We start from the raw sequence: 16562 nt of genomic DNA on the forward strand, positions 1-16562 counted from the left end.
ACTTCAAACATTGTTTGCCGAAAAGGTGTTTGGCTGCAACAACGCCTATAAAAAGGGGTGAGATACAGACATTGCCAGAAGAGCCGGTTACACATATATAGTACTTTTTTTTAAATTTACTATGTATGCATAATCTACAGCCAATCTTCAAGTTATGCGTTTGGGCACATAACAGCACTAGAGCCGTCTGGACGCTTAACGCAATTGTTGACACTTATCGAAAACCTTATATGACATCGCAGGAAACGGTGTTCCGTCCTCCAGAAATATTTAAATTGGCTGCGACAGTGCCAAACCGATACCGCCTGAGCTTTCAGACGCCGTGTCTAAATCTCAGGAAGTCGCGCATTTGCAAATCATAACAATCGCCAAGTCGGCGCGCTCTGCGCTAAGCACAAATAAATCCGCGTCCAAACAAAAATTTGAGACTCAGTACCGATACTCTAATAAAAATTATTTCGTGTCTGTATTAAAAAAAAAGGAAAAATGCCATAGCACCCTTATTTTAATGCTTTTGCTATTTCAGAAGAGGCCGCCGCGGTCAAGGTACATTCATGGCGACATGCCGCCAGTTTTCCCGAACGGCTGGATTCCGGTTCTCCTGTCGTCCGAGCTCAAGATCAACGAAGTGAAATCCACGAAAGTTGTGGGTCAGTGAGCTATTAAGCACAAAGTTAACTTTTGTTTTTATCGTTCTCACCTCTCGGTTCTTAAGTAACGGGACGCAGACGAGGCCGTTTCTCCAAAGATTGTTTCGAGTGCTATAACCTCAGTCTAGCGCAATGAACCACGAGTATAAAGCTAAGCTAGAGGCATCACGACTTTACACCCTATGATAGAGCAGCATCGCTGCACATCCTATGTCGTTTCTATACTTCATTTCATTTTGTGTTGAACCGCAGCGGGAGGCTAGGGGCCTTCACAGCCAATCAAGCGCTAGCCTAGAAGTGACGTCACCTGGCTCCTCGGGTGTGTATACACCTTTCCAAAAAACACTCGACACCAAGGGCAAGAAACCGTTTTCGAGCCCAGTCACTGAGTTTGAGGCTAGACTCTCACCGGCGTCCCTCCTAACCTTAACCGAGTGGACTGTGATTTCAATAGGCGCAGCCTGGGTAGGTGCAGTTTCAAACGCTGCTGGCGGCTAAATTCTCGTCTTTTCCCGCTATATTTTGTGTTTCATGGAACATGTATTTTCCCGAGGATATGAAGCAAGCATTGTGCAACATTTAAAAAAACAAAAAAAAAGCAAAAAAAAAAAAAGACCGTAAACTATTTTTGTTGGGTACGTGCGCGACAGAACGAATGCGACTGGAATGCATAGTTCTAGCAGTTCTAGTTCTTTGTATTTTTCTTACGATAAGTTTTGACGGCGCCGCGGCATTCGCCGTATGTGAAACGACAAAGCGCTTTACTGACACAAATAAATTGCAACAAACGAGGGCCGAAAGGCGTGCATTTTTCACGCTCACAAATAACGTGTTTACCGATGGACAGGACACGGACATACAGCTGAGGAAGTGTTAACATTCGAACACTATATTGTACGTACCACACGGTGCAGCGTTATCCGAAAAAAATTTATTTGAGAAAGATCTCAAATAACACTGTCACAGTCGACGACAGTCACATCTTGACGATCGGGCGGAATCCGAGATGACTTCGTTTTGGGGCACGTTTCGGGGAGAGCTTCCTTTTTTCACAGCCGCACCAAGGTAAAGAAAGAAACGCGACTGACCCGTTTCTCACCCCGACCCGGACAACTATTTTTGGAGATGACTGAGGATTCTACCCGGATTATCTCGAGGAGGGGGGAGAACAATGTTCGCAAAATCACGTCGAGGGTCGTTCGAGGTCCTTCACCTTCTTCGTTTCTCGTGAATGTCGAGCAGAAAAGCTTGAATGGCCGGCACTTACCAGCCTTATTCCTCACAATGGAAGATAACACAGAAAGGGTACGCAGCACGCATAAAAAAAAAATATTAAGTGGAAACATTCAAGAGCGGCGAGAAAACATCGAATGCAAAACCGCAAAAACGTAGGTGGAGAACCGCGCTGAGCGGGTCTTCACAGTCCCAGAGGGTGGCAGAAAATTTCTAGCTGATAGAGGGCGCGAGAGTCGCACCAGCCGCATCAGCATCAGCAACATGGCGGCGGCCTAGAAGCGTTTTTTGGAAAGGTGTATAAGTGAGCGAGTTAAAATGGCGCTGGTTGCAAGTCCGATGTCGACGTGGTTTAAATATAAGTTTTTTTGTTTTTTTGTTTTTTTGTGCTGGTGTTTAAGGAAATTCCGACTTTGCGTAGTTTGTTCTATTTACTGCACAAGTTCAAGTATCTTTGATGATTGTGGCTGAAACCTCTTGACGTATCGACGATGACCCGCAGCTGTGCAGTTTCTGCTGTCAAAGAGCCCTTGCACGTCGAGCGGAAGGAAGGTCCACAGATACGCTTCGCTTCACTTCTTGTGCAACACGGAAAATTATACTCTTCCGTAACGCAACAGACCAGGTAGGCCTGGACAATGAAACGTCGACTCCAACCTAACGCCCTTGCGAAATGTCTCGCCTGCATGAACATGAAGGCCCAAGCACCTGTGTCGAATTTAAAATGCCCGATGTCGACTACTAACTCAGCTAACGCTAGACTACAAAGAGCTGACGAGAAGTGACTGACGAAGCACGCGCGGCGGAACGAAGCTATTTTTTTCATTTTTGGCAGCGCCAATAAAGGCACACGGCACTGACGAATAAATGCCAGTGGCAGCATGTCTGGTGTCACACCAGACATGCTGCCACTGGCACGTTTCTTCCGCATTCACCACAGCTCAGACGTTCTTCGAATTTCGTTCTCTACGACTCGCTCGGAGGCTCAGAACGAAGTATGTAGTACACGTTTAGAACAATTTGCCGCTCTTCTTTTGCGGAAAATTGCCGCAAGACCAGTCATATGCAAATCCCTGCCCCCCCCCCCCCCCCCCCCCAAGAAAAAAAAAAAAAGAAAAATCTGGACGCGAGCTGGAGGCACCGGCGGACACCGGTCTGCCGTTCCGCAGCCAGTACGGCGAACGAAAATGTGAGCGCAGTTGGCGCATTTACATTTGTTAGGTGACATTTCAAATCATAGTGCAAAATCATTTTAAAGTCCAAAATATTGTTTTAATAAATATCTACCTCGGGTTCAGTTTTTACATAAAACACTTTTAATGGAAAACTTTCATTTTGAAGAAATCTTCCTTTGCAGTACGTCGCATCCGCCACGGTGCCATGAATGTCGAATAAACGAATCTGACGGCAACGACAACATTGCTATCCAGTTTCTCCAAATATGCTACATATATCTGTACACACATATTAAATATCACGCTTGAGAGATTTGTTGCAACATTATTTATGTATCGCTGGTACAAACCACGAACATTACGTTCAGGACAAAGGCTACCCGCCTTGTACTCAAAGTATTTTATGCACTACAATGCGATGCGTAAGAATTCCCTGCCGGCGCCAAATTACAGCCCCTTGCTTTCCGCTGCGGATCAATACAAGATGAAACGAAGAATAGGAAATATTTCTTTGGAGTCGACGTCGTGCGATAAACCCCTGTAATGAAGAAAATCTAGCCCGATCTGAGTGAAGGATTGTTAATGTTTTAGTATTTTGAAGGTCATATATTACTCAGTGTTTTACCATCGTATGTTAGTACACGTCACTGCAGATGATTAAAGAGATTTAAAAAAAAAAAAAGAAAAGACGGAGTAGTTTTAGTACATTGACCCGTTGCGCGCATGTCAATATACAAATGTTTGATGTGAATTTTACGGCCGTGCAAATTACGATAATGAAACCATGCCAATCTCCGCGCATCTTCGAAATGCTCTATCTCCAGAATAAAATTAACACCGGCCAAATCATATATACGTTAATTGTCCTTCCAAGCCTGTCACATATATTGTTTACATAACTATATAAAAATATAACCCTGACAGTCACCTGCCGTGCAAACACACAGTAGTGAATTCATTCCGCAATATCTTTTAAAACGCTTACGAAATCACAACCGAGTCTGCGAGAATCAGTTCGTCGAATACAATCTGTCCACATCGGCATGCAAGCGACGCGTTTGCCAAGATTACGAATACTGGAAATTTCGTGTTCAGTGAAATGGCATATGTATTATGGCGTTCAATATAAGATGAACCAATCCGTTATTTCTTCTTTTGTTCACCTGCCAGTTTTCATGAAACGTGTGGTTCAAAATAAGAATCGAATGCAAAATCAGTAAAAAATATAGTACGCACCATTTAACCAAAAGGAGTTATGTGAGTTGTATTCCGAGCGCCAGTGTGTTTCGGGTGTTTTCATCTGCCCGTCGAACTAAAAGTTTCTATATATATATATATATATATATATATATATATATATATATATATATATATATATATATATATATATATATATATATATATATATATATTTATGACGCACCAGGCTCTCACAGTTTGTAAAAACTGGGAAGGTTAAAAAGCTACCATATAAACCGTGCTCACAAGGGGCTCAACAAAGTGTGATAACTAAGATGCCTTATAACCCAACATACAACCCTGGTTTTCTGCAGGGAATATAATACCCTCAGCGGGCACCCCTCTCGTAAGCTGCGAGGGGAGACAAGTTGGGGCAAGGTAAAAAAAAGTAGAGGATATAGGAAAGGAGAAGGAGGGAAAAGTGGAAAGCGCAAAGTGAACGTCGGCACTTAAAGGGGAACTCCGCCAATTTTTTGGTAGACTTCGATTTGGCTGGAAATTTGCAGACCGCGTCAATAACCCTTTCTCAAATGATAACCAAAATATTTTAAGAAAATACATTTTCCGTGAAGTTATTGAATTTTCAAATTACGCCGGCCGCGAGGGTTTTAGGAGGCGGCTCTCTAATCTCAACAATGAAAAATCTCTACTTTTCCCTACCCGCGTACGTCACGAATCTGCTGGCAGACGAGCGACTCGGGCAGCCGCGGCCCGCGAAGTGGCTTTCCGGAGGCCAGTGATCGAGATAATTTTTCCGCAGCTTCGAGGTTGAAAGTTCCGTTGCAATGGGTAGCAATATGTGCTCCGCGGTAGATTGTAGAAACAGTGCCGGGAAAAAGCTTCTTTTTTTGTTTTACCCTTGTTTTTGTGGGAGAAAAAAAAAAGCGTTCCCCCGGCAGCAATGGAGGCCAGCCGCGTCAAGGTGCTTTTGCGCGAGCTGTGTGCCGAGAAAACTAGTGTCACGTGAAACATTTTCACTTTTGCTCGGAATACTTTATAGCCGCGTGCTGCGAGTTGAGTTTCCTTCAGCAGCTGGAACAGCTTCAAGAGCGCCAAGCGCAAACTCCAGCCGGCTGTGACCATTACGACACCCGTCTAAAGAAGGGCGCTAAAAATATCGAGGAATATAGTACACGATCTAGCAACATAGTCGACATTTTGCACAGTCATATTTGTTATTCACAACTGGTTCAGTGATTTTAAACTTTTTTTTTAATTTGTTTTTTTTATAAACACTATATTTGTTTCGGACGTCGAATCTAGCTCGGGCTACTCTCGTAGTTCCACTCACGCGGCCGTTATGTTGAAGACGAGAAGTGAAACGTCTAAACAAAGTTCAAGTCTGAATTCAGACATGACTTTCGACATATTGCCATTCCTGTCTGCTATTACAGAGGTTTGTGGAGCAGGTGTTGAGCTCCATTAAAATACGATAGAGCCCTGCCTGGTTTGTTTAATGGTTGACGGGCAATATTTTTTTCAGAAAAAGTGGTGAAAACGTCTTTAATTTATTCTATCGCGAAGAAATTTTATACAGGGCTGAAAAGTTTTTTTTTAACCATGAAAATATTAATGTTGTTGAGTGAAGGCATGTCAGATTTACAGCTGATGAAGACTTTGTTAAACCAACTTAATTAAAAAAATCTTACATAGAATTACCCTTTTCCAGAAGTGCTGTCGTGAATGGGTGCTTGAACGCGTTGTATTCTACCCAAAAGTAAAGAGAAAAAAATAAGAAAACATATTTTTAGCAACGTTTTTTAACTTATTTTTCATTAAAAGATTTATTATGTCTTTCTGTACCTCACGCACTATTGTATCTTCAAGCAAATATTCTTTATTTTGAGATGAACAGTGTATTTGTGTATTTTATACGCATTCCAAACCAATCCCATGAGCTGTATTCAACACTTCTACAATACCCTCGGGGGAGCAGATATTGATGTTTTTAACCCAAATTTCGTAGCTTTCAAGACTGTTGTAACTAACCTGTGAAAATTTTGTTGTGCATCATTACCAAGGCGTCAAGCTGTTCATGAGCACAGAAAATAAACAAATGAATGAATGAATGAATTACATTGCACCTTGATGTTTGGCTTGGGGGTTGCAAAGTTTTTTTAATCGTCAATTTAACACGATCTTCATGACCAGTAACCTGCCATCTGATCTACACGAATGCAGTTCATTCTATTCTATACATTTCATTGTTCACGAGAATCTCAGTCTACATGTCTTAGGTCCCAGCCCAGCACGCACATGTTCATCGCTTTGGAAGGCGAGCAATGTACGCGCCACACGCACGAACGCTGAAAATAGCATCGACCAGAAGCGCTTTTCAGAAATGGTCTACAGATCTTTTGCTAATGTACTTAAGCAGCAAGGAGCATATTCATGCCACATGAGTAGTTACATGTGCTGACGCCTGCAACAGCAACTTTTCAAAAGGAGATCTAAAACAAATGGCAGGTTCCTTCAGGTCATACGAGCGTGTGGGGCATCTGTACCCACATTCCGAGCATTTTCCGCGGTGCTTTGGCAATTCGTCGAAAAATGTATTGCGCGACTCTTCAACGTTTCTTCGCCGGCCGTCTTCTAATAAAAGGAGAACGTGTTTACTGGCGATATTACGAAACTAGCGAGCCGCGGCTTGAGCATAGCGAGTTGCAAAAACGGTTTTATGAAAATTCCAATTGCTTCTGTTTTTCTTTTCTTTTTTTTATTTTCTTATAGTTAGGCACGTGGGCCAAGGTCATACTTTGTGCAAATATAGATAATTATCAGCTTCAAACAGAACGAACGGCCAGGTTCTTTTGCTGTTAGAAGCGAGAAAGGCGGGCGCCAGCGTACCCGATTGCCGGCCGCGCGCCTCGCTGCACACAAGTGACGTCACGCTTGGGCGGCGGGGAAAACTGGGGAAAAACTAGGGTCGAACGATGTTTCGGTTTCGGCAGCAAACAAAATATCACTTTTTTAATTAACTTGAGTGAATCTTAGAGAATGACATAGCATTTCGGAATCAGGAAGCCATCCGCATTCAGATTATGCCTTTGGATTAGGTAGCTCAAAATGTGTCGGCCCCAGGGGCGCAAGTTGCCGTTTCGCTGGCTGTCATGCCTCGCGTCCTCTTCAGCTACCTCAGCAGCTGCGCTGGGTGACGGAGCGCCTGGTTAACCCCCCCTCCCCCCCTCTTTCGCGACCTCCATGACAAAGCGCGGTGGCTGAAGCAGACGCACAGCATGACAATCAGGGAAGCGCTAACTCGCGCCCCTGGCGCCGATTCCTGTTATCAGGAGTGCGTCGAAAAGAAACGAGCGAAACAGACATGATTGCGAGCACGAAAGCCGCGCATGCGCAAAGCGCATCTCCTTAATGCGGCGGCGCGCCGTCGGACGGCGCGGCGATGCATTTCGGCACGCGCTCCGGTGCCCCGCAAACTTTTGCTCCCGACTGTACGTTTTCACTTTATCAGAATCGTGCGATTGCCACGATCAACTGAGAGTCACTTTGTGCACTTCAGGTTGGTGCGAACCACACACTGAATAAACGTATAGCTTCTATTGTAAACAGGTTGCTTCCAGATTCGGATGTGTTCGAGGGACGAAGTACGACGCTCTCATTGCCTAGATTGAAATTTTCATGAAAGCTCGCAACTGTTACTTGGTGTCCTGCGTTGAACAAAATTATTGACTCTGCTTTTAACCAATCTGCTATTTATACGTTCTAGCGCAAGACTTGGTCGGCTCGGCAAACTGTCTTATCGACTTCAGTTTGTGACCGCCTCCAGTGCTTCAACTTGGGCGGTCGCGTGCCTGAAGACTGCGCTAATCTGCAATCAAGGGACATGATGTTATCATTCTATGCGCGGGCCTTTGAAACATTAACTCCTTATCGTCTTCACTGTGTTGGGGTTGTGGAGGAAGGACGAAGTCCCGCTACAGTATTCTGAGTGAGGACAGGAACAACATGCGTTCTTTCAATCTAGAACGTTTCCACTTGCGTCTATTTTTCAAATTTAGACGAATTTCATAATTGCAATATTAAAATGCGACCGCGCAATGTGAATAAAATCTCCTGGGTGCTTGTTTTGCACTTGACTGACCACCAGTTTTCGTTTCTATAATTTCTTATCATGTCTATAGTCGTTCCTAAGTTTGATTACCTCTCCTCAACTACTAAAATCCCTCTTTTGTACCCGGAAAAGTAAAGCTACAAAAACATGTTACGTGAAGGGTCCGATTTTCCTCTACCCACTAAAAGAACTGAAGTAATGTGGCGATGCTCGTCTTCGTATTCGTCTTTATTGTGCGCTTTCACTACTCTCAACACTAAAAGAACGCATTAAAATGTGATGTTGCAAGCGTATTCTACATAAATAAAACGTAAAGGGGCCACCTAGCTTACTGATATTTATGCGTCAAATATACATGCTGTTCTGTTATGTTAGGCCGCGGCCGTTTTCTCTAGGACGACTCCGTCTTCAGATAAGAACAGCCAACCGTGTCCGGTGACAGTTTTTAATTTTGACCAGAAAAATGCATCTTGCTGCCTCAACGCCCAGAAAAACGGAACCGGTCTTTGTTTTAGGAAAAAAAAAAACAAAGTTACCTTCAAGAAAAAAAGTGAGAAACACCTGCTCAACCTGAAGCGTTGTCTGTGGATTTAGCAAAATTGGCATTTCAGGCAGCTCTCCCCCAAAATGTGTTGTGGCTGCTGGCCCGTATGGGGATGGTTGACCCAAATTATTTATCACGACGTCGACGTATCGACGCCGTTATTTTGAAATAAAAAATTGGACAGACGACGGCACATTGAGCCACACTGCCAAAGTTTTACCTTTTTTTTTCCGCATTTATTCAAGCCCGTTTTCAAACTTTGCCAACGTGTTGTCCTCTATTTGGCTATAAATATTGTTGTCCTGATTAGCAGAAAAAGTTTACGACAAACGCTCAAATCGAGGCATTTTCCTAAAAATGCATACTTTTGCAAATCAATTAAAAAATGCTATCTTCGACATTTTAACTCTTCCAAAATAATGCCAATGGTATTTATGAGCATGATGCGCAAAAATATTATTGCTATGTTTCTGTGTCTTATACATACCCGTAGTTGACAAGTTCATAATTTTTACAGCCCGTAAAAGTGCTCCGGGTTGGTCAGACTGACAGCGCAGGGGTGGGCGATAGTTTCTAAGTGATAATGTTTAGCAAGTTATTTTTTCTTTGTACAAGATTTAAAAAAGTACGCCTAAACCGGAGCAATCGAGAGACGCTAGCCTGTCGCACGCTTCGCAGGGTACGTTTTCAGTAGTCCGCGTGTAGCGTGTCTGTGTACGCCAAGCAAAGGAATCAACAGAAGTGCATGGTTCCGATAGCAGATGTTTATCTCAGCGTGTAAGAGCATTGGGCTGGCCGAGAACAATGATCTTCGGCACGTAATCACAAAAGAGATATTATTGTGCTACAATAAATAGGACGTGGACGGGAAGGAATACACGAAGTTTCGAGCGGACGCCCATTTTCGTGTAAGAAACAAAAGATCAGTGAGTAACAAATATATAGCCCACTTTTCTTGTGACGCATACGACCTTTTCTTTGTTCCTCGACGTGTCTCGTATCTATCACTTCAAGAAGGACGTTTGCCCGAAACGTCGTATTTTCCTTCCCGTCCATGTTTTAGGCGGTGTAGCTGCATCTTTCGTGTTTTTGATTATTGGTCACCCGGAGGATCACGTCACAAAAAGGTGTGCGTTGATTGGTGGAAAAGGAGGGGAGGCGAAACCATTAGAGGGCACAACCTCTTCGGTTGCCATATATTATTAGAGAAGATATTCACATGCGACGTAATGCGTAGTGACAACCAAAAAAAGGGACTTGTAGCTGCGCTCCGATCAGTGATGACACCAGCCACGATTCCGCCCGCGCATACTACGGTCTTGGGAACATTCGCGAGTGGCTTGAAGACGTTGCTCCTTTCTACGCACATTTTATGTAGCTCAGTGAAGGCAGAGCAAGCTACTTCGACAATAGGTACCAACTTCATGAGCTCGCTATGACCGAGTACCTGTCGGCCAAGTGGCTAGTTTCCGCTAGTGGGTGGCAAGAACGCCTGCGATGGGATTGGAGGCCTCGTCAAGCACCATGATGCAACCGTTTACAACCTTCGAGGGCCGGCTACATCAGATATGAAATGTGCGTCAGATATGGTGGACGTCCTCAGCACCAAATTACAGATGTGGCATTGATTCGCAAGGGTTGACTTTCAGGAGTTCAGTTGAAATGAAAACAACAGCCAGGGATTCCCTCCATCCCGTGCCTGGGATTCCCTCCATCCCGTGCCTGGAATTCTATCCTGGCACTGCTGACAGTGTATAGATGCGCCAACTCACTGCGACACGAATTGCTCGTAGCACGAACGATAGCGTCTACAAACAAGCCACTCGGACAATAAAGGCTTGATTCCACCCAGGCCTGCCGGCAGGCTAGTGCGAAGCGGCTACAATGAGTCTAAGAGAAAAATGTGATGAAAAGGGAGCATAAAAAATCTCAAACAAACGAAAATTTTCATTCCTCTTTTTTTCTTTTCTTTTTTTCTTTTCTTTGCGGTGTGCGGTGTGCGGCCCACCACGGCCGAGGCTCTGTTGCCGCGCGAAGGTGCCCCCGTTGTACGGCGCCCTATCCTCAATATTGTGTTAGAGCCCTATACCGTGTTACCTAAACGCCTGTTGATGGAGCCGCACCGATCGTTTCCCCTACGTGGCGTGCGCAGAGACACTACACGCCCGCTATAGAAAACGGGCCCTGCGAAGCGTGCGACAGGCTAGAGTCTCGCGATTGCTCCAGCTTCTGCGCATTTTTTGTGACTCTTCTACTAATAATAAGGACAAAAAAAGAGGCATCAAGAATCATCACTTCAAAATTACCCTCCACCTCTGTGCTTTCAATCTGATCACCCGGGAGAAGTTTTACGCTGTGTAAAAATAATGAAATTGTCAACTAGGCGTACGCACAGGCCTCATTCATGGCAAACGCGGTAGCCTCCATTTGGCCAGATTGTCTTGCTTTGTAACTTTAAAGACACACAAATAATGCAACATGTTTTCGCACATCCTGTTAGTACATATCATTAGCGTTAACTTGGAAGAGTTTAAAAAAAAATCGAAGATGGCCTTTTTTTTAAATTGATTTTCAAAATTATGCACATTTAGGAAAATGCCTTTATTTGAGCGTTTTTCGTGAACTTTTCCCGCTAACAAGGACAACAATATTTATCATGAAGATTAGCCAAATACAGAACAACACGCTGACAAAGTTTGACAATACTGGCTCGAATAAATGTGGAGCAAAAACGATAAAACTTAAGCAGTATGACTCAATGTGCAGTCGTCTGTGCGATTTTTTATTTCAAAATAACGGCGTCGATACTTCGTGATAAATAATTTGGGTCAATCATTCCCATACTTACTTTGTCGGTCGGTAAATATTTCCGGGCCAATGTTGCGAAATCCGCAAACAACGCTTCAGATTGACCAGGTGTGTCTGACTTTTTTTTCTTGAAGGCACCTCCCCCCCCCCCCCCCCCCAACGAAAAAAAAAAAAAGAAAACAACAACAGCAACGACCGGTTCCGTTTTCCTGGGCAATGTGGCAGCGAGATGCATTTTTCTAGTCAAAATTAAAAATGTTCACCGGATATGGTCGACCGTTCTTATCTGAGAACACCCTCTAGCAGATGCCTTTCCGAATTGTGCAAAGTATATCGAAGCGCGTAGATTAAATAAAATAAATAATGTCTTCGTTTGTTTGCTATAATTGTTCACAAGGCCTATTATTACTTGCTCTTTTAATTTTTTCTCTTTCTTTTTTTAAATATGTAGCAATGCGTTCGAATAAAGGGTGATTTTGTTTTGGTTGGTGAATGTCATTTGTGCTGACATACATGATGATAAGCTACGATATTAAACTGCTGAAATGAAAAAAAAAATTCTTATTGCACAAAAACTCCCTTTGCGAGATTGTGAATTTCCCGAACAAATTACACATGGGGAATTAAATCCCCATGTATCGATTTAAGTTACGTTGGACGAACGATATTTTTTATTTAGCACGACATACTTCTATCTAATTTTCCGGCATTTATACGTTCGGCATTAGTCATTTTATCACTTGGTGTTTTGGAGTTCACGCCTCTGTGTTGTTCCAAACTAGCATCCGCAAGGTAGCTCGCAAAGTAAAAAAAAAGTAGCAAAACACACCTAAAATGCCTTCCTAAGTCATTATATTGTGTAAGTACTAGGACGTTTTGGGAATTTTGGGGGTAAACCTAGGGAGATAAAGGTTATCACTTTGACATAATGTCAGTGTTAGTGTTATCCGATTACCTCATCTTGCAAACGTTTGCTTTTAGAATCTCAATAATTGGCATTCTTTTCTAGCAACACACGCAGCACAAGCACACCTCAAAAAAGCGGAAGCAAAAATTAAAAAAAAAACAAAAAAACGTGCAGGCAAAAAAAAAAAAAAACGCGACGCGGGTTAGTTAGCATTACCTGTACTGTGCCGCCCGTCGGCGATGCCATAAAACACCACCAGTCGAAACGGACACAGATCTGCGCATTTCGATGCCGCTCTTACCTCCGCGGATTCCCGTTTTGTCGCGGAGGCATGCGGTTTCGAAGAGCTCCTTTTAGCGAACGCAGTTTTATCGATATCAGTTTATCCCATCGCAGTTTAGAGAAATGACGGCAGCCGGCGTGCCGTTTCCGATATCCCCCTGGTTCATTAACCTCGATTGCCGAACCCTTGGCGGTGAACTATTAGTAGTGCACGCTCAAGCTTCAGGTTATATTAAATTTTCCCCCAGCGACAGTGAGGGGCGACCGCGCCAAGCGCGGTCTGATTGGAAGCCTAGCTTGCCGCCGCCTAAAAACACCAGTTCTCAAACGGAGGCCTCGATAAAACGTGCACCTCTCACTAAACCGTGCTTCGATAAACCGTACCCCTTTCGCTAAGATGAGCCTCGATATAACGGCGTTCGATAATCCGCAGTAAGTGCGCTTTGTCGCTGTTAGTACGAAACCGACCGCTTTCGCGCAGCCAAATATTTTACTTTGTATATTTCACTTTTTTTCTGTCAGCTGATTAACTTGATCGGTTCATTGAGTGTGAAGTCTTGCGAGTCTGTAAGTTGCCAAGCCCATTCATTTGCGGGTGCAAATGCCGCGATCGGCAGGTTACGCGAATTTGGTTTCGCCTTCCTCCCCTCCAACTTGGCGTGAACTCGTCCGTCCGGGACCCGCCCTTCGACAGAGACGTCTGCGCTCAAGAGGCTATGGTTCTGGCTCTTTCGTTTGTTTTGGGTTAGTTTTTGTTTGGTGTTAGTTTTCACGGTGGCATTCCGCAGCATTGTTGAATGCTAGACATCAAAACAAGTAAAACACGTACAAATAAGCGCTCCGCCACAATTTTCTTCTCCGGTGAAGACCATCAGCACGTTCCGTAAAAATGACTTTAGGAAACGCTCTGAGGGCGTTTTCGGTCGATGTGAAAGATATTTATTACTCCCTCCCACATTCCGGCTTGCTGTCGTGTGTAGAGGAGTGCATCGACAAGTTTAAAGTGGTAGCCTTTCAAAATGAGCTAGGGATGTCAAGCAATGTTTTTTTAGAATTACTTAGTTTCTATCTTCGAACCACTTTTATTCAGTGGGGAGGCAAGCCTTACTTGCAAAAACAGGGCATATGCATCGGCTCGTGTATCGCGCCTGTTCTAAGCGAAATATATTTAGCACAACTTGACAGTACTCTTAACAGCCGGCTTCAGGGATCAAAGCAGGGTTGGGCAGAAATACTCAAAAATGTATTTGGAAATACAAATACTGGGATACATTAAAATAGTAGCTAAAATACTGATACTGCAATACACCTGAAAAAGTGTATCGCGATACGTATCGGAAATACATTTTAAAAAGAGTCAGAAAGTATTTGGAAATACAAATACAGGAATACATTTTAGAGAGGGCGGAAATACAAATACAGGAATACTGATACTGCAATACATTTTTCACATTTGTTTGAGACGCCAACTGACATGAAGCTTGAAGTGCAAGTTTTTGATCCCCAAATTACTTTCCCGTAGGCTTGGCACCTTGCCTTGAAGGTAGTGAATTCGGACGACGAGGAGTCTTCAATGGGCTCGAAAAAACGTCCATCAAGGACTGACCGCGGTCCCTTAGCTGACATCCTGTCTGTCTGACGAGGGATGCGAAATGACTTTGACCTCTAAATAAATTTTATGTCATTCTAAATCACATCAAAGCGTCACCACGCCCTGTCCAATTGTGCAACTGTCAACATTTATCACATGACGTCACGGTGGGATGAACTGGTATTTTCTATCTGTACGTGTGGCCTTGAACATGAAACTTTACCACGCTGCTGTATGAAAGGACAATACGTACTTTCGTTGTAGGTTACCTCGTTGAAGATCGTGCAGGCAGTGTCATTTGGAATTTTCGAGAATAGTAGACCACCCGAAGCATTCTGAAACACATGTCTTATCTTCTGTTACGGTTGAAAAAACGATACCGTGCATCCCTGTTGTGAAGGTCCTTCCTGCCGACCCTCCACCACCAACGCATGAATTGGAGTCCTCAAGTTTCGTCTTGCATACTCCGAATAGAAACGTCATGGATGGCGACCTGATATTGCCGGCACACGTGCGAGCTCTCCGAGAAACGGCGTGCTCGAGACGAGTCGCAGGTGTACGAAGTCTGGGTCAGCACAGAGAGGCCACGTCTGAGCTCATTCCAGGGTTCGGACCACCAGAACAGCAGGTCACTTTCACGTCGGCAGAGGACGTACCCTTGAGCCGTGCAATATTACGGGCGCAGCCGCAGACGCATTCGAATATGTGTTGAACTTCACTGGGTAAGTCATCCTACTATTTCAAGCCAACCACCGCCAGGCTCGTGCTGCAACGGACTGTGACTCAGCTTTTCCGGCTGGGTGTACTGTGTACGCTAAGGCAAGAGAGACGGTTAGCAGCGAGCTTTGGATGCCAGCAAACAATGACTCAAGAAACCCCTACCTAAAAACCTGCGGCACAAGATGCTCTGACTCCACTCCTGGCACGCCACCTGGTTCGAGTCGCCGTACTACGCAACACTTCTAAGAAGAGAGAAGAGGACGCATAGAAAAATAGTTTGGAGAAACGGAAGGAACCTTGGGTCAGCATGGTAACAACGCCCAAGCATCTCCCTAACCCTAGTGCCCTCAAAAAAACAAAACAAAAAAAAAACGTTCTGATTTGTGTTTTTTTTTTTTTTCGGGGGGGGGGGGGGGGGGGAGTATTTCTCAAGAAATGTAACGAAATACATTTCACCCTGATTGTATCGCGATACAAAGGAACATTCAAAATGTATTTCGATACAGGAATACAGATACTGGCGGAGAAAATGTATCGCGATACAGAAATACAGATACAAAATGTATTCCTGAAATACTATCGCGATACATTTGTATCGCGATACTGCCCGACCCTGGATCAAAGGTAAAAAAACGTTTTTAGGTACGTTGATGATTTTTTAGTTTTCATCGCATCTGACACAAACGCTTCTGAAGCAGAGGCTGTCAAAACCCTGACCACTTTTAAGGAATGTTTTGGCCCACTCGAGGTCACGCATGAGATACCTGTGGACAACACTATTCGCTTCCTTGACATCAGATTTTTATTTCTCAACGACCACATCTGTTGGTGCTATGAGCCACGTGCGAATAAGCCGTTACTTCTCTTTCATTCAGCCCACTCCAAGCTAGTCAAAAGGAGTATTGTTAACCTGTGTTTCACCAATGTACTAAAAAAGTCCTGTGAGCATTTGATCACCCCAGGGTTTTAATCGGCAAGTTTTGCGCTTGCTCGCAGCTGGGTGTCCAAAACAAATTCTTGTTGCGGTCGCGGAAGGCCTTCTAAGAAAGTGCTGTCTCGTAGAAAAGAATGGGAGCCAGCCGGTAAGACAAAAAGGAAAAGTTGTGATTCCGTATATACACCGAGTGTCGCACAATCTAAAGAAAATAGCAATGCGATCAAATGTAAAGGTAGTGTTTTCTGCGCCCAATAAGCTCATAAACCTGTGCAAACTATCAAAGCCTGGCGTGCGTGCCAAACACGGATGTGAAAAGAAGCACAGAACGAAATTCGTCGACTGTACAGATGGCGTGGTTTATCGGATTCCGTTGTCCTGTGGCAGCCACTACGTCGGGCAAACGGGGC

At 44.1% G+C, this 16562-nt stretch overlaps 1 protein-coding gene across 1 annotated transcript in view; it reads left to right on the plus strand.

The window, feature by feature from the left end:
• The first annotated feature begins 599 nt into the window (after positions 1-599).
• Positions 600-16562, plus strand: part of LOC8033701 (cholesterol 7-desaturase nvd) — a 229578-nt gene continuing 213615 nt past the window's right edge. Inside the window, exon 1 of the mRNA XM_042292768.1 lies at positions 600-650. The gene's annotated coding sequence lies outside the window, so the exon portion shown is untranslated. The remainder of the gene's footprint in view (positions 651-16562) is intronic.

The sequence above is a fragment of the Ixodes scapularis genome, unplaced genomic scaffold (genome assembly GCF_016920785.2).
Source record: "Ixodes scapularis isolate PalLabHiFi unplaced genomic scaffold, ASM1692078v2 PGA_scaffold3__209_contigs__length_174095766, whole genome shotgun sequence".
Classification (NCBI taxonomy): Eukaryota; Metazoa; Arthropoda; class Arachnida; order Ixodida; family Ixodidae; genus Ixodes; species Ixodes scapularis.